General features: G+C 43.2%; 1 protein-coding gene across 5 annotated transcripts in view; it reads right to left on the bottom strand.

Annotated features, from left to right (window-relative positions):
- The window catches only part of SFMBT1 (Scm-like with four mbt domains 1), a 114,483-nt gene extending 97,183 nt beyond the window's left edge, over nucleotides 1–17,300 (bottom strand). Inside the window, exon 1 of one of the 5 annotated variants that reach the window (XM_018038235.1) lies at nucleotides 17,195–17,300. The gene's annotated coding sequence lies outside the window, so the exon portion shown is untranslated. Of the gene's footprint in view, nucleotides 1–15,204; nucleotides 15,371–15,403; nucleotides 15,493–15,650; nucleotides 15,733–16,532; nucleotides 16,796–17,194 lie in introns of those variants that run through there. The other 4 variants (XM_018038234.1, XM_013973623.2, XM_005695853.3 and 1 more) reach the window with 4 other exon arrangements.

Raw genomic sequence — 20,270 nt, 5'->3', positions numbered from 1 at the left:
AAAACAGAAATATTTTAAGTCTGAGCAAGTATTACACTAATAATAACGATATATGAGTAAGCATTCAAAGATCACTCACTCCCTGACCTTTACTCCCACAAATATTATTCCACAAAAACTGTTTCTCAAAATAACACCCTACAAAAATGTTAGCCCCTTCACCCACCCCTGTCAAAGTATTTTCCACAGGAGGCACTCCATACCTTTCTGACAGCATTTAAACACTAGCTATTTTGTGTGGCATCATCTTATGGTACTATAAGCTCCTCAAGGGCAGGGAATTCCCGTATCTTCGCATTCCCTAAACTCCTGGCATCACCACTTTATACAGTCTGCTGAATAAATTTCTATGTCAATAGATCATGTTATCTCCAATTCACTAGAGAGGAAAACACCAGACCTTTCTCCTGCAGCAGTAACATTCCTGACTCCAGGGAGGGGTAACGTCATTCTCATAAGGGAAGGAAATGCAGTGCCCACCAGCCTCAAGGCCAGCACCACTGACAGCCCTGGTGTGCACAAGGGCCAACCCCAAGTGCCTTTTTCACCTGAGAGGGCGTAAAAGCAGAACTTCTGTGTGAAGTTATTAGGCATTATCCACAGGCAATTTGCTTGCTCTACAATCCTCTTCAAATCCTCTGACGTTAAAATAAGCCTTCAAACCATTTTCTTACACCTGTTCTTTAAACATTAAGTGGTGCAACTTGCCAGGCTTCCCTGTTGTTCACAATGCTATTCACAACACAAAGAACTTGACTAATTCTAATTGCCAATTTCTACACTTCTTCTCAGATCACTTTCTAAAGACGCCTTATCAATGCACAAAAAACTTGCTTTCTGCCACACTCCGTGATACTGTTTCTTTGCCACAATCCCAAGTCTACAGGTTGCATCCTTTTGTCTGCCTTCATGAGTCAAAACTACTCACTAGAACACAAAATAAATGGCAGAAAGAATGCCACAGCAAAGCAAACACACTTGACTCTGGAAAGCCTAATAATGCACTCAGCAGCTACAAGTCCCTGCAGGGAAGGGCAGCAGAGCCTGTGGACTAGCAGCGCCCATCCACCCGCCACTGGCTGGGTGTGCACGCCCTCTGACAGCCTTGGGTTAGGATATATTACAGTCAGTTGTTACTCATCTTTTTTTCTGTTTGTTTTATTTACTTTTTAACTTAAGGATATTTGTTTTACAGAATTTTGCTGTTTTCTGCCAAATATCAACATGAATCAGCCATAGGTATACATATGTCCCCTCCTTCTTGGACCTCCCTCCCATCACCCTATTACCCATCCTTTGAGGACAATGCTTTAGAGGCAACAGCAGTACGCAGAGGAGATACTCATGGTAGTATGAATGTATGCTCCAGTGGAATGTTCTGAAGTTCTTCAGCAAAGGGATGAAAACTAAAAACTCAGATTATTGAAATAAAATAATCACTGTAAGATTCAACTACATAATGCCTCAAGATTCCAAATTCAGTTTCTTCAGAAGTTACTATACTGAAACCAGAGCATTCTGTTTAAAATTTATCAAGTAGCGCAGATAAAAAGAAAATTAAAGAAAAAAATTTTAGCTGTCTACTGCCAATGAACAAAAGAATACAAAAAACCTTCCAGGAACTTTCCTTGTGGCCCAGCAGTTAACAACCTGCCTTGTAATAAAGGGGATATGGGCTTGGTCTCTGGCCAGGCAACCAAGATCTCCCACGCGGGGCAGCTAACCAGAGAGCTGCTCGAGAAAACTTAAAAAGGTGTTCTTGAAAAAATTTCCAGAAAATAAAATAGTTTTGTTAGTCGATCCATGCTGCTGTGGTTTTCTCAAAACTAACACACAAACATAATTTGATAACAAGCAGCACACACACAGGTCTTGGGCTTTAAAGGCATGATTAAGACCTCACAGTCTGTGGACATCTTCAGACACATCGGTCTCCCAAGACTCGGCTGGGAATTCTGTCCCCTCCACCCCTTCTATGCCACCAAAGGGGAAGGGGTGGCAAGGACTTCACCTCCAGCTCCCCTTACTCTACCACACCAAGTGCTGGTGAACCAGTATTTATACAAATACTTGAACTCAGGGGAAAAAAATGTTTTCAGTATTAGAAAGCTGTCTTAATCCAAGCAAATTCAGTTATCATTAGTGCACAACACTGTTTATAGCATAAAAAACTGGAAATAACCCAAAAGTATACAAATAGAGAACTGACTGAATAAATTATGGTGCATCTGTATAAACACATTACTACACAATCACTAAGAGAACAAGGCACACTGCTGTGCACTTTGATATATCCAAGATATTTTAAATGAAAAGAGCACTATCAACTGATTTTTTAAGTTGGTGGGGAAATACATATCTTTATACAAATAGACTTTTTCTGGCAGAAAACAAAAAAAACTAGAAATAACAATGACCTACAGAAGGGACCAAGGGGGCTTCCCTGGTGGTCCAGTGGTTAGCACTCGGGGCTTCCACTGCATGGAGCACAGGTTTGAGCACTTAGTTCCCCTGGTTGGGGAACTAAGATCCCACAAGCCATGCAGCAAAGCCGAAAAAAAAAAAAAAAAGATTAAGTACTGATACTTAAGTTTATGATTTGATAAAAATAGAGCAATGCAAGAAAAAGTGATGCCTATTAAAAGCCATCTCATTTTCCTTACCTATTTCTAAATTATTTGTGACAAAATTTGAGCTCAGTAAAATGTGTTGGGGGAAGAGTGGTATAGGAAAAGGTCCATTTTACCCACAGTAAGTTTCAACTGTTTGCCACCATGCTAAAAAAATGTATACATTCTCCTCAAACCAAGATGGAAAAATCCCTTACATGTTTGGCACCAAAGTAATCAAAGTTTAAATGATTCAAATATACTAATAAATCTGCAACTAAGTTCTGTTACATTTTATATGTTAGTATCACATACTAATTATAATATGAGTAACCAGTTTTACAAAATATCTTTTTGTTTCTAAACTAACAAAGAACTTCAGGATTACCTGCGAGTCCAAATTTTCTAAACTCTCGCCAACGAAGTAAAAAACCAGAATACTAACTCATTTTCGTTTGTGCATGGAAGCAGGACAAAATATATCAAAATATATTAAACAATAACAAAGAAACTTTTAATTAAAAAAAATAAAAATAAAAATTTGTTTTAAAAAATGTTTAATTAAAAACTAGAGGGCTTCTTTTCCTCCATAGCTTCAAAATTTCCAAAACTTTTCCATTTCCAAACAGGACTGAGGAGGGGGTGGGAAGGATGATAGGCAAAGTCTAAGTCTGGTCAACCCTATTTCCCGTCTGTGGATGCCTCCCCTGTTCTCAAGGACCCCCATTCCCATCCAGATACATCATCATCTGCACTCCCACCCCAGTAAGAATATCGATTCAATTAACAATGGTGGAAGGACAGTGGATTCACTGGATTTTATTCTGCAGATCAACCTGGGCCTCATACACCTGCAAATAACAGGTTCTCATGAGGAACATGAGGGCAAAGGAAGCAGAATTGCCCTGTCCCATGCCCAAAAAGAACCAGACTGGTAACTGCCTCTTTGGAACTACCTTCATGAAAAGGAAAGCAAATGACTGGAGCTAATACCCTTCAATTCTATGTTTTACTAATAGAAATGCATTTGTAAGGGCTTCCCTGGTGGCTAAGTGGTTGACAACCCACCTGCCAATGCAGGAGACATGAGAGATGCAGGTTTGATCCCTGGGTCAGGGAAGATCTCCTGGAAAGGGGCATGGGAGGGAACCCACTCCAGAATTCTTGCAGGAAAATCCCATGGACAGAGGAGCCTGGCAGGCTACAATCCATAGGGTTGCGAAGAGTCAGACACGCCTGAAGCGACTGAGCACACACACAGGCACACCATAGAACCTGATCTCTGCAAAATGAGAAGCCACCGGAATGAGGAGTCCATGTATGACAACTAGAGAGCAGCACCCCCTGCTCATCACAACCAAAGAAAAGTCCAAGCAGCAGTGAAGACCCAGCACAGTCAAAAATAAACAAAATTATTTTTAAGAAAAGGAATGCATTTGTTGAAAATCTAAAGATGTGCAGTTATCCTCAAAAAAGTGAATGTGATTTAAAAAAAAAAAAAGAAGAAGTTGAAGAAAGGACTTGTGTTCACCTAGAACAATAAACAGGCACTCCAGGCAGCAAAATATGACAAAATATTGACTTCTCATAAAAAAATTCAGAACAGGCAGACTAAACTATAACACTGCCCCCAAATCTCTGGAGTTTAAAAAACCTTTTTTTCTTAGATCATTTATAAGCTTGTTGTTTATTAGCACCTCCACTCAACATACATATATTTGCTATGCATCATTCTTAGTACAGGGATGCCATGCTGATTAAAGGAACTGGTTCCTATCTTCACTCAGTTTACAACAGTAAACACAAGAACAGTGCATTAGCACCCTGTTTGGTTTTCCCACAAGGGACAACAAGGAGAAACAGTCCTGGAGTAGGTTTTAATGTTCTCTACCTGCGACTTTAAAGCAGTCAATGATAAATTAAATTTCTTAATTTAAGAATTAAAATGAACTGAAAGTAAGATAATTTCATTAAATGATAAGCACCATGAAGAAAAGAGAAAAGTAAAGAGACAGGAAAGCCAGGGGAGTGGAGGTAAGGATGTTGACGGAAGGGTTCATGACTGAGCTAACCCCTCTGATGGAAAGGAACTAAACGTAACAAACTTTGCTGTACTTGGAGGGACAGAAAAGATGCATAGCAGACTGTGGGAAAGCAGGCAGAAAGTGGCAGAGGGGGGCAACGAACAAATTGCAAAGGGTATTACAGACCACAAGAGGAGTTTGGATTTTATTGTAATTGCTATGGAAAGCCAATGGCAGGCTCTAAATCAGGGAGTCACTAGATCAGATCTGATTAAACATCATAGCTTTTGTTTAGAATATAATGCATTTTGGAGTAGAAACAAAGCTACAAATGGTGGTGCTGCAGTTTTGCCTCTATGCCTTTCCTCAGCTATAATTTATCTACTGTCTACGCTGCTATGTTGTATCCAAGGTACCAATGAGGAATAACAATGTCTCTCACAGTCAGCTCTCAATCTGGTACAGACATTGAACAAGTAATTACACTTATAACATTCAAAAGAGAATATGCAGAAGGCTGAATACCCGGGGCAAAGGGTAGTTAACCTGGCTTGGAGGCGTCCAGGAAGGAAAACTCCACAGGAAACCTGAGTCTTACAGGAAAAATAAGAAATCTCCTTAGCGTCGCCCCCTAGACACAACACTCAAACCACTACTGGAACATGAGAAAATTTAGGGGCTGCTGAAGACTTTCTTTTAAAGAATTTATGTAGCATCATTAAGGTGGAATGGGGAAAAAAAGAGTTAACATATAAAATATGCAACTGCTACTTCACAGGTATTGCTTACACAGGATTTGTTAGGAACTTCAAAGGTACAAACTTCTAGTTGTAAGTCATGGAGATGTAATGTATAGCACAATGAAGATAGTTAATATTGTCTTGCACATTTGAAAGTATCTATAAGTCATCAAAGTGTATCTAAAAGTCATAAGAAAAAAGTTTTGTAACTAGATATGGTGACAGATGTTAACTAGACATGCGATCATTCTACAATACATACAAATATCAAATCACCAGTTACATACTTGAAACTAACATAATGCTGTATATATCAATTATACCTCAATTTTAAAAATTATTTAAAAAACCCTTCACTAGCATTTGGTTTCCCAAAACATTGAAAACACACTAGTCTAAATGTCACTTCAACAAATGGGTCGGGTGTGTGTGTGTGTGTGTGTACGCGCGCGCGCGCGCACACGCACGTGCGTATATGCATGTGTTACCCACTGTACAGTACACAGTGGGGTTAAAATCTTTTTGTGCAGCTTTTGAAGCCATTTTTATACTTAAACCAAGACAAGCTTTTTCGAAATTTTCAGACACACAGATTTCGAAAACATTCCAAATTCTCTCCACTTAGATTCAACAGTTATTAAAATTTTCCTGATCTGCTGTATTTTCCCATATATCTGTGCATATGTATCTACATATATATATTTCCATACATATGTGCACGTATTACACAAACATATTTTATGAGCCATTTAACAGTGCTGAAACATCATGATACCTCACCTTTAACTCTTCAGTTTGATTCTCCCAAGAAAAAGTACATTCTCATATATAGTCACAATGTTATTATCACACCTAAAAAAAAAAAATTCCTTAATATCGCCTCTTATGAAGTACACAGTTTTTAAAAATTTTAAGTACAAAAGGTTTAGTTGAGAACCTTGCGAGATCCCTGGTGGCCTAGTAATTATGGTTTTGGGTTTCCACTGCCAGGATCCAGAGTCAATCCCTGGTCGAGGAACTGAGATCCCATAAGCTGCGTGGTGCAGCCAAAAAGAAAAGAGACAGAGAAACTTACTGAAGGAATGTATTTTAACAAAATGATTAATTTATTATTACTTGTATTTCATTATCTTTATTTTTAAAATGTAATAATGCTTTATAAAATTTCAGTTAAAAAGTCCAAATTTGATAAATTTTTAAAATATTAAAAGAATAATTATAGTAGTCAAAAAGGGCCAGAAGTATGAGATTGGTATATGCCAGACTGACATTTGAGGAGCCGTATGTTAGTGGAGGACACACTGGACATGCGGAGAAGAGGATGTGGGCAGGACCAGGGTCTGGCCAATGCTGGAGGGAGGGCACGTGTGAGAGGGGGCTGAGCTGGGCAGGTGACCAGACAAGCTCAAGGATTCTGTGCACATTCCTGAGGAGCCTGGACTTTACCCTGCTGGCAGCAGGATAGATTAATGTGATAAAATCAAGTTTGTTTACAAAGAGCTATCTGTCCACAGTGTATCGATGGATCAGAGAAGGGTGGGGTGGAGGGGATGGACAAGCATTTGGAAGCAACAGAACACATTTTTAACTGCAAATGGCTAACGTTTTGGTTATATTATACAGGTTGAACAAACCTGCTATACAGGCAAATGAACAAAACAAAAACAATAAGACTAAACTAAGTTTACTTGAATGTTCAGGTTGCAGAAGAGCAGCTTTAGAGAAAGGTAAGAGTCAATAAAGACTTCTGCAGAAGTTGAAAGGAACACTTGGGCATTTCTGAGGTTTTCAGTATTTAAAGGAGCTGGCTCTTTTCACCACCTAGTTTCACTTTCCAAAGTGGCACTGCTTTTCCTTGGCAAGTTTCATCACAGCATTAATTTTAAACTTACCAGTCACAAAATAAAACCAATGAGAAAGAGGCGGGGTGCAGAACAGATACAGCAGTTTTCGGACGAGCAGAGAACCCTCAGGCAGTCCTGAGCAGCTAACTGCAGGGAGTTCCACTTACAGAGGCTGCAGACAAGATACCAGCTCTGTCTCGGAGGAAGAAGAGGGCAGGACGGGGTGCCTAAGTGGCAGGACAGGATGCTGGCCCTTCACTCCCCTTCCACCAGAACCCCAGTCTTTCTTATTTTACATACTGGGCCTCCTGCAAAGATTTCACTTAACAAAGGGCCCCATAGGTTCTAAAAATGTTTGAAAACCAAGAAGTCAGAACAGCACATTCTTAAGTCAAGGGTTGGTAATTTTCAATAATAAGGCTCAGTTCCACAGGAAAGCTGTTGGGAGAAAAATGCTGTCAGGAGAAAAACTGGACACCATCACCAAGAAGGAAGGTGAAAAAAAGAGTCCTAGGCAGGTGGGTCGGCTAGAGGAGCAGCTTCACGGAGACTAAGGAATTGTTTGGGACCTGTAGATTAAAGGGCCAGCGGAACTCCAAACTGGACAGGCCCAGAGAAAGAGGATATATGGACCTGCAGCTCAGTAGAAAGGTTTAGCGGGGCGCACAGGCTAGATGAAGTCTAAAGGTGGGGGGATCCCCCAAGGGAGGCGCAAACAGAGGAACAACGGAGGATCTGCAAAGGTCACAGAAGGCAAAAAGAAAAGGGTCTGCCTCAAGTTAATATACTGTGTGGAACCAGCCACAAGTTGGGCCCCTTCAGGAGGAGACCCTGAATTCTGGGCGGTGTGTCTGCAGCAAAGGGGGCACAGGCTAGACTGACGGGGGGGTGCTCGAGAGAGCAGAAGCTGCAGACGGGCAAAGGAACCAGGCTAGAGGGTACTGGCCAGGAAGCAAACAAAAGATCGGACAATGGGTCCAGGCCCAAAGGGGCTGGAACTCTGAGAGGAAAAAGAGGTCACAGTAAGGTCAAAGATGAGACAGGGAGAGTAGGGAAGCCTCTCAAAGAGCTTGTGGAAAAAGAATACCACCACAGAACCTGAGATTTCAGTAGTACAGCTGCTTTCAAAAGAGCTCCTCTCAAAGTTAATAGGAAGCCAAAATCAGGGTAAAGGTCAAGGGGTAGGCGGGGAGGAGACTGTTTTCAGAACCCTGTTGTGCCTCAAAGCCCTGGATCGGGCTGCAAAAGTCCTGGATCCCTCAAGCATTCACCGCAAGAAGGGAGAGCCACCCTAGAAGGCAAGGCGAGAAGAGCCCCCCCAGCTCTCTGCGTCCCCTGTCACAGCTACTACTGGCAACAGAGTCATTTAAAGTTTCTCAGTTCACCCAGGAACCCTTAAGGAAAACTAGATGCAGGTAACGCCAAAGAGCAGATTCTGTTTCCCAGTCTGCATGTGTATTACTTGTATTAACAATTTCAAATGCAAATATGAACCATAACTGAGGATTAAAATCAACTTCAAAATGGAAACAAAATGAAAGTAATGAACATCAACCCTACTAAGAAATGCTTGGGCTTCCCTGGTGGCTCAGTGGTAAAGGGTTCACCTGCCAATGCAGGAGACTCGGGTTCAATCCCTGATCCGGGAAGATCCCTCATGCTGCAGAGCAACGAAGCCCACGTGCCGCAACTACTACAACCCAATACCCTAGAGCCCGCACACTGCAACTAGAGAAAAGCCTGCACAGCAACAAAGACCCAGCACAGCCAAAAATAGAGAAGCCCTTCCCTGGTGCGCCAGACAGTAAGGAATCTGCCTATAACGCACAAGACCTGGATTCAATCCCTGGGACAGCAAGGAGAACAAACCAGTCAATCCTAAAAGAAATCAACCCTGAGTATTCATTGGAAGGACTGATGCTGAAGCTCCAATACTTTGGTTACCTGATGCCAAGAGCCGACTCATTGGAAAAGACCCTGATGCTGGGAAAGATTGAGGGCAGGAGAAGAAGGAAGCAATAGAAGATGAGATAGTTGGATGGCATTATCAACTCAATGGACATGAGTCTGAGCAAACTTCAGGAGATAGTGAAGGACAGGGAAGCCTAGGGTCTGTAGTCCATGGGGTCGCTCAGACACGGCTGAGCAACTGAACAACAACTGCATTAAGAGGTCAAGGGGTTCCCCGATCTAAATGACCATATTGTTGTTGTTTTGGTTGCTAAATTGTGCCTGACTCTTTTGCAACTGAGTGGACCGTAGCCCACAAGTTTCCTCTATGCATGGGATTTCCCAGGCAAGAATACTGGAGTGGGGAGGTTGCCATTTTCTACTCTAGGGAATCTTCATACCCAGGGATCAAACCTATGTCTCCTGTACTGGCAGGCTTCACTGAGCTATCAGGAAAGCCCATAAATGATAACAACAAAATACCCAAAGTTTTTCATATTTCTAGGTTTAGCTACTAGATCACCTACTCCTGCCCATTTTGCTCAATAATAAAAACAAAAAGTAATCAAAAGGAAACTACATTCCTAGAAAGAATAGCTACCTATTGTTTTTTTAAAGAAAATTATGTCTCTTCTAACAGTGTAACTCTAGAAAACAACTAATCACTCTGATTTTCTTAAGAACTGAGCAGTTATTTAAAGCACCAAAAAGAAAAAAAAAATCAGCCTTCGTAACATTCACTGTCACAAAAATAGTCAAAAGCACTCCTTGTCAAGAAGGAAGCTGGGGAGGAGGGGTGATGAAAAGATTCTCTAAAGTGTCCCCCCACCACCCTGGAACAAACAGTATTCAGGAAAGTCAGCCCATGTTTACTAACACAGGAATCAAAAATAACAGTAAAGACATATATAGCACCAGGAACTATATTCAGTATCTTATAATAACCTATGATGGAAAAGAAAATGAATATGTGCACACACATATACCTGATCACTTTGCTGTACACCTGAAACTAACACAGCAAATCAACTCTACATCAATTAAAAATAGTAATAATAGCAGCAAAGAAAACAATAATATTTTATTTAATTGGAGGCTAATTATGATAGTGTGGGTTTTGCCATACATTGATATAAATCAGCCACAGGTGTACATGTGTGTTAAAAAACACTTACACGTGTTGGCTGTTGTTCAGTTGCTCAGTTCTTTAGCTATTCTGAAAGGGCTAACTGCTCAACTCACACTCTCTGCCCACCTTGCTTTCTCTCTATGGCTGGACATCTGTACTTCTCAAATCCAGAGGTACAGTAATACAATAAAGCTAAAACATAAAATATAGAGCATTAATTATGTGGTATCATTATTATGTAAACTACTAAGCCTCTTTAAATACTCAATTAGTTTTCCATTAATACAGAAATGAGACTGAAATACAGTTAAAACCTCAACTAACCAGAACAGCTGGGGAATGAGTCACGGAATAATCATGCCTCTCAGATACTCAAAGGCTTATTTACAACTTTAAAACGCAACAACTCTTTTGGTTAACTGTTCTGGACCAAACGCTTGACTCAGACCAACACTGTGAACATCAGTGATTACACAATCAAGGGGTATACTAAGACCCACGAAGCTCTGTCCTCATCCAAATGAAATCCAAGACTGTAGCAACCTTTACTTTACACCTTCCCTGTCATCCTATTCTGCGTCCATCCCTCTCTCGTTTCAATAACCATGTATGTCAGAACTATATCTAAGGAAAAGATATCTGGTTCTCACAGTTCTGCTGGCACCTACCAAGTTCTTCCAAAGGAGGTAACAAGCCCTCATATACAGGGTTCCAGGACCTATTTTACCTACTGTGGAAATGTCTTTCCTCAAAAGGAAATTCCGATACACGAACTACAACACAGATGAGCCTTGAGGACACTGCGCTACAGTGAAATAAACCACTCACAAGAGGACAAATACTGTAAAATTCCACTTATATGAGATAGCCAGACGATCAAATTCACAGAGGCAGAAGCAGAACGCTGGTCACCAGGGGCTGCAGAGAGGCAGGAATGGGGAATTATTGTCAATAATACAGACTTTCGTTTGGGAGGATGAAAAAGTTGCCAAAATGGACGGTGGTGATCACTGCACAACACTGAATGTTCTTAATGCCACTTAATTGTACCCATTAAAATGGCAAATTTTATGTTGTGTATATTTTATCACAACTAACAAATTAAATATTTTCAAATTAATGTAAGTTTGCTTCCTTATTAATTACTGTGTTCTAGAGATGATATATTCAGTGCATCTGTGTTATCATTGATCACCCCAAGGTTATTTTATGATGATATGAGTAAAAAATAAGCCAAAGTGGCTTAAAATTATGATTCTAAAGTAACACACACTATGTTTAACATGGAAAATGCATGTTTTATAGGAACTGATCAACAAGAAAGAACACTAGCAAAAACTGAGACAAGAAAGCACTAGTGTGGGTACCGAATGAACATGAAATTAACTTGGAAAATTAGTGATAACTCACAGGTGGCCTTACCATTGAGCAAATATTACATAGCAGCCACCTCAAATAAAAACTATTCTGGAAAAATATTATACTAATTTGGAATTCAAATTGAAGAACTTGCTGGTTAACACTTTAAACTGAATTCATCAGCAGGAAAAATTCTTGAGGTATTGTAATGATTGCTAAATTTCTCAGTCCTTTCATGTTGTCATTCCAGAAACAATCAGCCTGTACTTGTAACTGCTGACAAACCACCCTCCATCTCTCATCTAAGACCCTCTCCAAATGTCATCTCAGCCCAGAACTAACTTTCCCAGACCAAGCAGGTAACTGTCAACTGCCCGATCCACCCCAAATCAATCTAGTAATTAACCCTTCTCCAGATTAAGCAAAAAAGTCAGAAAGGAACCTACATGCAGGACATATACCATGTTAGAAATGCCACCATGCAGCATTTATCCACAGTGGTTGGCTCTGAAGTTACTCAACCATCAAACCATGAAGTCAGCAGGGACCTAATACCTTTAGGATAATATACAGACAACATTTTTTTAATGATGTCCCTGAGCGATGATCTAAAGACAAGGAGAGAGACTTCCCTGGCAGTCCAGTGGCTAAGACTCCACTCCCAATGCAGGGGGCCCGGGTTCCATCTCTGGTCGGGGAACTAGATCCCACATGCCACAATTAAGAGTATACATGCCCAAACAAAGACTCAGTGCAGCCAAATAAATAAAAATAAATATATCTATGTATATAAAATATTTTAAAAATAAAAAGAGCTGAATAAATTTGTAAACATCCCCTTAAGTAAAAGAGACTAGAAAATAATTACAAATCTTTAGGTGCCTTTGAGCAACAGGCAAAGGTTTACAATCAAACGTGTTAAAACCTCTACAGTAAAGTCATAATTTTTCTTTTAATAACCTGCCTTCTTATCCTCTCTCCCACCTCTGTAAAGCTTAAAAATGAACTTGTAACAACCTGACCACATCCTTTCTATTTTAAATATTTTCCAATGTTTAATTGTTTGCCAATTCCATTTAAAGAAGTATAGAGTCATACCAAAATTCCACTCCCTGAAGTCTAATGGTTCAAAATCTCCCAGGTAACCAAAATCCCCAGAGAGCTTCACCCAATGTAACAACTATGTACAAAAAGAAATATTTTTTTCAATTACAAAACATTCCAGTTAGAAAACAAAGCCTATGTACAGAAATAAAAGTACTCTGCCATAGAAAGCCATACCATTTACTGATTACATGTCCGTTCATTCTCACTTAAATTATTCTGAAGCATTGGTTAACAGTAAAATAATTCCAGGAAGAAAAGTCTTACGAATTTACAAAAGAGAAAAGCTTTAATAAAAAATATTTAGCATTTACAGTGTCTGCCTTACGTCTTCTGCTTTCTGGATGTATTCCTTTATTTAATGTGAACATGACATGAAGTCATAATAAAAAGGCCAATGAAGTATGGACAATTCAGCTTTTCTACAGACTTCACAGAATCAAAAGACAGCAGCTTCTACATCATCATTCCATAGTAAAGACCAGTCTAGTTACCACTGTGTAAGCAAAAGCACCCTAGAGAAGCAGCAAGATTATAGGTAAGAAAAGCACTTTTAAGAGAAAAATCAGAGTTTACAGAAAAATAAATAGCAAAGACGGCATTCACTTTAATGTTTTCTCATTTTGTATCTCTTTAGTTACATCGCTCAAAAATTTAACAAATTTAAGTTAAATATCTGATAGTGCAAAAGCTAAGAAATCTAAAAAGAGCCACCAAAAAAAGGAAGGAAGAAAGGAGAAAAAAGGGTGGATCAATAATAACTAAGTGATGAATTACTTTCTTTGCTAATGATGCTATGAATCTTAGGGCAGCAAATTCAGCTTAGTTTTTGGCCAAGTGTCTGACTTAGTCACAGAAAAACAGAATTATTCAGCAGAATCATCTCACAAAATAAAACCTTTGAACTTTGTGGACTATGCCCTATGCATCCCTACCACAGGACTTAGTTCTCAACTTTCTACGGCCTTGCAGTAAAAAACACAGGCCTTCATGAGAACTAACAAGAATTCAGTTACAACCTCTAACTTCTCTCCTTTAGCAACAGAAATAAGAAAGGATACAAGAATATACTAAAAGGCATTTGGGAAAGATAAGCAAATTGCTGAAGTTCTTGCTTTAGTGGGAAACATAAAAAGCCCAACTTCCTAGGTCTAACACAAAAAGCAAAAACCAAACAAAAATTAAAAACCACCTGACATAATTTTTAGTTATCTTTTGTTTTTGCTTTCACTGCTAGAGTTTTAATGATCTGACAAACCAGGGGAATATCTTGCATATATAAATCAAGTTAATTGCTGTCATTTAAAAGGTTGTTAAAGCTTTATGCCCACATTCTTTAATTCAATGAACTTTAAAAAAATCAATTTTCATTTAATTTTCTCAGCCAATTATAGGCTTTAAGGAACTGATTCATCTACTGACACTTAAACCTGATTTGTGGGAAAAGTTCATGATTCATCCTTTAAACCTACTGTCTGCAAATATACCTGCATTCCAACAAGGGCAAGCAGCAGATTGATACAGGGCCCATGTCCACAAGGACTCCCAGAACCACAGATCCAAAAGTGCACAGTATTGCCTCAACTAAAAAGAGACCTTCTGACTAAGAGGTCTCCCGGGTCAGAAATTTTAGTCATTTTAAATAGTATAAAAATGTAAAAATTGTTATAAAAAGCATGAGGATCATGGAGAAAATGACCGTGACCATAACTCCAGTTAACAGATGTGTTGTTCTTCAGTTTACTAATATTACCCCCATTCACCCAGAAAAGGGTTGTGTTGTAAAGCAAAACTCACCAGTGGTGACAGAAGTCAGTACAGTGTCACCCTGGGGGAGGGAAAGTGTTAACTGAAAAGGAGAAATGTAGAAAGAGCCCTTTGGGAAGCTGAAAATGCTCTATATCTTGATCTGAGTGTAGCTACCAGTGCATATACATATGAAAAAGCCACTGAACTCTATGTACATAAGTTGAGATCTTATTATAAATTAGGCCCCAATAAATAAATGAATAATTTTAAAACATATTAAAATGCATTTGTAACTATCTTTCCAGACAATGTTACATAAAATCATCCAAGATACAACTCTCAAGGTATTTTTTTCTAAATGTATTTTAATAGAGATGCAGGTTGTGAGTACTTCCTTGTAGAACCTTTCAAAGTACAAACCTAAATTTTTTTAATCTTTCACTTTAGAAAGGCACTAAATTTCAGAACTGAAAGGACGCACAATGATCATCTATTCATCCAGTAATTTTGCAAAGAAACAAAAACAAATCTGTAAAGAAACTTACCCAAGATAAGGCAGTAGTCAATGACAACAGCAGTAACAGAACTATTTCCTGATCTGGGGCCACTCCCGTTTCCACCAAGCCGTTACTTTTCTGACATTGTAAACAAATCCCAACTCCGAATCTACCTGTGGCCTAGAAAGATTCTACATACCTTAAAATACCAGGCCGACCGACAGGCCCCAAAGTGTACTCAAGAGTGCACTCATCTTCCTTCCTCATCTCAAGACAGTCGACAAACGAACAAGTACGTTTTCAGGCATTTTACTTGTGATGCAATCAAGTGTGACATCTTAAAAATGTGGTCCCAGAGAAGACGGCATTGCAGGGATTGATAAAATGTATCTTATTACCTTTCCAATCTTTTTGATGGTTTCTTGGTTCTCAGGACTAAGTCGGTCTCACGAAACCTCGCTCGGGGCAGTCCACCCGCATGGCTTTGAGAGACCCGCTGGGAATAGCCCCCACTAAATAAAAAGCCTTCGCAAGGGTGTCCTACCCCACTGCCGGTGTATAACAAGATGAGCAGGTGACCTGTCCTTTACGGTTCAGTTTTAGACCCCAGTGAGCAGCTGACATTTTGTGAAAAACTTAACATACATCCTTTCCGCGGGAATGTATCTCCGTTCTCACAAGGCGTTTCTGCTCCCCACAAAGCAGGCCTGCCTTCTCAGGACACTCGGCTCGCCTCTCCAGTCTCCTTTTCAGGGTCCAAAACGAGACTTTAAGAACAGAAATCGAAACGGTCAAGGACCTCTGGAGCGGCAGGTCCGCCTGGGGTCGGGCAGCGGGTTCCCGGCGAGCCCACGGCCAGCTCGATCGGCGCTGGGGAGGCCCGGCGCACTCCGATACGCTGGCCCGAAGCAACCGGTTGCGGCGGCCGCTAGACGCTCAGCCATCGCGCCGCGGCCGCTTTGGCCCAGCGAAGTTCAGATCGCCGCGCGGGCGGCGCGCCCCCGGGTCCTGCTGCGGGTTCGCGCCCCGGGCCCGGAGCGAGCCCGGGGGGCGGGTCCGCGGGGGCTCGGCGGGCGGGAGCGCGGGACGCGCGGGGAGGGGCGCGCCAAGGGCCCAGCGCGCCGGGGAACTTGGGCGCCCGCGGTACCGCCGCCCGGCCACTTTCCTTTCACGCCCTGGGGTTGCCGCGCGCCGCGCGAGTCCGCCCGGGACTGCCGGCCGCCGCCGCCTCAGCGAGACACCCAGGCGCGCTCCTACCGCCCGGCCGGCCGGCGCGCGGGGCCGCGCCAGGCCGCGCGCGGGCGCCGCGCTCCCCCCCCCCGCCCCGCCCCCGCCCCCAACGTGCCGCCGCCGCCCGTTGGCGCCTCAGCCCGCGCGCCCGCCGCCCTCCGGCTCCCGGTGGATTTTCGTTGGCAAAGTTGCGCGGCCGCCTCGAGGGGGCCGCCGCGCGGTCCACCGCCCCGGCGCTGCCGCCGCCCCTTCAGGCCGCCGCGCGGGAAGGCCCAGCCGGCGGCCCCGCTTTTTTACCTGCCGGGAGTTTTCGCGCGCGCCCTCGCTCAATCGCTCGCTTTTCCCTTCTCGCGCTCGTTTTCTTTCTTTCTTTCCTTCTTTTCGTCCCCCCGCGCGGAAGCTTTTTCCGCTAGCGCCGCCCGCGCTCGCCCGCTCGCGCCCTCCTTCCTGCTGGGCTCCGCGGAGCGGGGCGGCCGGCAGCTCTCCCCGCCCCCCTCCACCCGCGCTCCGGCGGAGGCGGCGGCGGCGGCGGCGCTCCGCGCTCCGACTCATTCCAATATGGCACGGGCGTAGGGCGCATGCGCCCGCGCCCCCCCCCATTCCGCGCTCCTCCCGGCAGCCCGCGCCCCTCGCGCGGCGCGCGTGGCGCCCCCCTGCCGGGCCTCTCCGAGCTAGCTCGCTAGTCTTCCGGCTCAGCTGGGTCAGTACGGGAGACGAGGCGGCCGCGGACGGGGGTCCTCGGGGACCCCCGCCGGCAGCCGCCCCGGCCCCTCGTGCCCCCAGCCCACAACTTACAGCTGACACCTCGAGGCCGTGGCGCAGAGCTAACGGCTGCGCCCCCCAAATCCGACGGCGTTGCAGGCTGGCGCGGACTGGCCCCGACGGGAAGACGCGCCCAGGGACCCAGCGCCCACCGAGTCCCTGCTCCGACCCACGAGGGAAGGTCTCCTGCGCCTCACCTCGGGTTGAGGACGGAGTCCAGGGAACTTGGTGGCGTCCTGGTGTCGTTTTTGGCGTCCGAGGTGAAGCGCGATGCTGTTGTCCGCACGTGACAGCCTCCGGCAAGATGGCATTAGCGGAGGAACGGACAGAGCGACAACTGGATGCCAGATCGGCGCGTGTCGCCGCGGGAGAGGGCTGCGTCCATCCACCAGGCCCACGTCGAGGACCTTCCCGTGAGATCTGGAAAGCACCCAAGTGCCCCCTGTCTGCAAAGTCAGACCCTGGGCCCCCGGCGCACCGGGTGTCTCCCGGCTTCCGCAGGAGGCACCCTGTAAATCCTAGTTTTCCTGTCGCTCGGGGCCCCAGCGAGGGGGCACAAGACGGCTGTCGAATTCCGGCGGGGCTCCGGGCTGGGACAGAAGGTCGAAGGTGGCTACAAGCCGGCCCCGAAACCCGAGGTGCCCACAGGCGATTGTGTTCCCCGAGCTCGCCCCTTCCCCAGCGAGGGCAGGTGGCAGTGAGACACCCGGATCCCCACCTGCTTTGTAGAGTTCCCTGCAGAAGGGAGTCCCTGCACCACGGAAACCCTGGAGTGCCCAGATTCCCGGGCCCTGGGAGGAGGTCTCTGACAGGGCTCTGATGATTCCTGTCTTTCGGGAAGGAAGAGGCGCCCCCACAGCAAGAAGGAGGTCTGGGGTGCCAAATGCGGCTCAAGTCACTTCCCAATGATCTCAGCCACTGCGCTGGGAAATATTACCCTACTTCACAGACAGTGTTGCTCAAAGTCACGCCACTGGCTAGATTTGAATCTAGATTTTTTTTTTTTTTTAATGCCACTGAAGAGACAATATAACAACCAGGAAGAAACGCAAAAATAGCAAAGTAGTATCCATAATACTACTACAAAATGCAACTTTTCAAACATGAAACCTTCCGCCTATATGCAAGTCTTTACATAGTTGCAACCACACATCCTCTTTTGTGTTTGCTACCATCACTAACATTTTTGTGTTTTTTTTTAACATTTTTGTTTTGTTCACATTCATTTTTCATGTGTGCAGTTACCGTCATCCATTCACTCTGTCTCCTAGTATTGCCTATTTTGGTCCCTGATTATTGTTTGCTAATGTATCTCTTAGTTCAGCACTTAGACAAACTCCTGGCAATTGAATAACCAGGTGGAAGGTTAAGGAACAGCAGGATTATCTTAGCCCACAGTGCCACAGAGCTTTCCAAACAGCAGCCCCACTCATTCTGCACCTGCCAAGAACAAGTATAAAGAGTTCAATACACATTTCTAAGTATTGGATGCCATCTTTGCTCCTCTATTTTAGTGTCTACTGGTAGTTCAAGGTTACTTCAGTATTTCTTAGGTGACTTTAAAATGTTTTTCCATGCATTTACTACCTAAATTTCCCTTCTGTAAATGATCTGTTCACACCCATTTGTCTTTTGGGGACTTGAACCTCTTCTAATTTTGAATAAGAATTTTTTATGTTGCAGATACTACTCTGTCATCAGTGATTCAAATATTTCCCAGTCCATTGTTCTTTTTTGTTTTATTCAATCTGCCATTCTGGTCCTTTTTTATTTTATTTTTTCAATTGCTTCAGTGCTGACAAAGTGAGCTTTCTTCCATCCATCTGATAGTCTGCATTCTGCTAGTTTTCTAAAATTATATTTTTAATTCTTTGGTGGTTATCCATGGCAAGTTTATTTTGCTGTGTGGGAGTAAAATATGGATTTTAAGTAACCACCATCATCACCAGTTCTTCATGCAATCACCATTTATTAAATAATTCTTACCTTATCCTTTGCCTAGTAAAATCTACTTTCATGCTACGCTTTTGATTTTGGTTGGTCTATTTCTGAATTCTCCATTTCCTTTCACAGACTTTGGTTTAAGGAAATACCATGTGGAGTTAAATACTGGCTCTTTAAAATAGGTTCTCACATCTGGCAGGGCTAGAATCCCCCCTCATAGGGTCTTCTTTCATTCAGACTTATCACTTGATATACAGAATAGTATAAATCCATACACATTCTAGGATCATCATACAGGAATTAAGAGTGCTCACTTTGGAAAGAGGATCATCCAGCTTCAACACTCACCAGTCCTGTGACCTTGGCAAGTTGCTTATGATTCCCAGGCCTTAGGGTCTTGGTCTATAAAATGGGAATAAAAGTAACATATGCCTCACAAGCTAAATGATGCCTAGCACATAGTGTGTGTGTGTGTGTGTGTGTATAATATATAATATGTATGTATATATAACATTCATATATATACTCAGTAAATATCAGCTGTTACTGATATTTGCAAAAAATTGAGATTTTGCATAGGGTTACATTAAACCTATGAATTCATTTGAACAGATCAAATATGTCTTAATATTTCATTTTCCCAACCAGGACATGTGCTATCTTTCCATTTATCCAAATATTTTAAAACTGAGAAGTGAGTTTCCTCATTGACTCCAGCCTCTCTCTGCTGCTCACCTTCATGACTCCTGAAGAACAGGAAGAGCAGAGAGCCACAAGGAACAGCATTTAGGAGTCTGATTTGGGACTTCCCTGGTGGTCTGGTAGTTAAGAGTCCACCTGCCAATGCAAGGGACACAAGTTCCATCCCTGGCCTGGGAAAAGTGCACATGCCACTGCAGCAACTGAGCCACTGCAGCAACTGAGCCCCCGCGCCACAAATGCTGAGCCTTCCGCCACTAGATAAAGTCCACAAGCAGCGACAAAGACCCAGGGCAGCCAAAAATGAATAAATGAAAAAAAAAAAAAAAAGCCTGGCTTGTGCAGGGCCCTGTGTAGGTGTGGGCATGTGTGCACATACAGGAAATTTTTACTCCTTGCAACATCCCCCAGCATAGGTCGTGGCATTCTCTTAAGGACAAAGAACAAACTGGGAGCCTCCAGATCACTCAGTGAGAGGCATAGCTAGAACACAAACTAGGTGGGCCAGCTCCTCAACCCCTCTGCTGCTTGGAAATTTGGATGGTAGTTTTTCACAGAGGCAGTGCCGGGGAGCATGGAGGAAACTGACTTCTGATCATGGCACACCACTACTCAAAAGCCTCCCAGGGC

The sequence above is a fragment of the Capra hircus genome, chromosome 22, assembly GCF_001704415.2.
Source record: "Capra hircus breed San Clemente chromosome 22, ASM170441v1, whole genome shotgun sequence".
NCBI classification, from domain to species: domain Eukaryota; kingdom Metazoa; phylum Chordata; class Mammalia; order Artiodactyla; family Bovidae; genus Capra; species Capra hircus.
This window is presented reverse-complemented; position numbering and strand designations above follow the sequence as displayed.